This window comes from Penaeus monodon, chromosome 15 (assembly GCF_015228065.2).
Source record: "Penaeus monodon isolate SGIC_2016 chromosome 15, NSTDA_Pmon_1, whole genome shotgun sequence".
In the NCBI taxonomy this organism is placed as follows: domain Eukaryota; kingdom Metazoa; phylum Arthropoda; class Malacostraca; order Decapoda; family Penaeidae; genus Penaeus; species Penaeus monodon.
The window spans coordinates 47,778,745-47,779,089 of NC_051400.1; the positions used below are offsets into that span (position 1 = coordinate 47,778,745).

The window sequence follows — 345 nt, forward strand, 5'->3', positions numbered from 1 at the left end:
GGTATTGTGTATCACTTGTGTGTTAATATCGTGATGTTGATGTAAATTCATATGTTGTTCTTAGAAATTGATACGAAAATATTATACAGTGATATTGTGACATTTATAACATACTTGCTTTTTTAAAAATGCGTTATATCCACGAAATTGATATAACACTGGAATAACGAAAAAAAAATCTTGTGAAAAAGGGGAATCAGAAAAAAAACAAGAAGTTATCAGAAAAAAAAGAAAAAAGAAAAGAAAAGAAAAACGAACAAAGAAAAAGAGAAAAAAAATCAGAACTATTTTGAAAAGAAAAGAAAAGAAAAAAAGTGTCTTGTGTATGCAGTAAATATCGATGAC

General features: G+C 26.1%; 1 long non-coding RNA gene across 1 annotated transcript in view; it reads left to right on the forward strand.

The window, feature by feature from the left end:
* LOC119582188 overlaps positions 1–345 on the forward strand; it is a 7,867-nt gene that overhangs the window by 395 nt on the left and 7,127 nt on the right. The window lies entirely within an intron of this gene.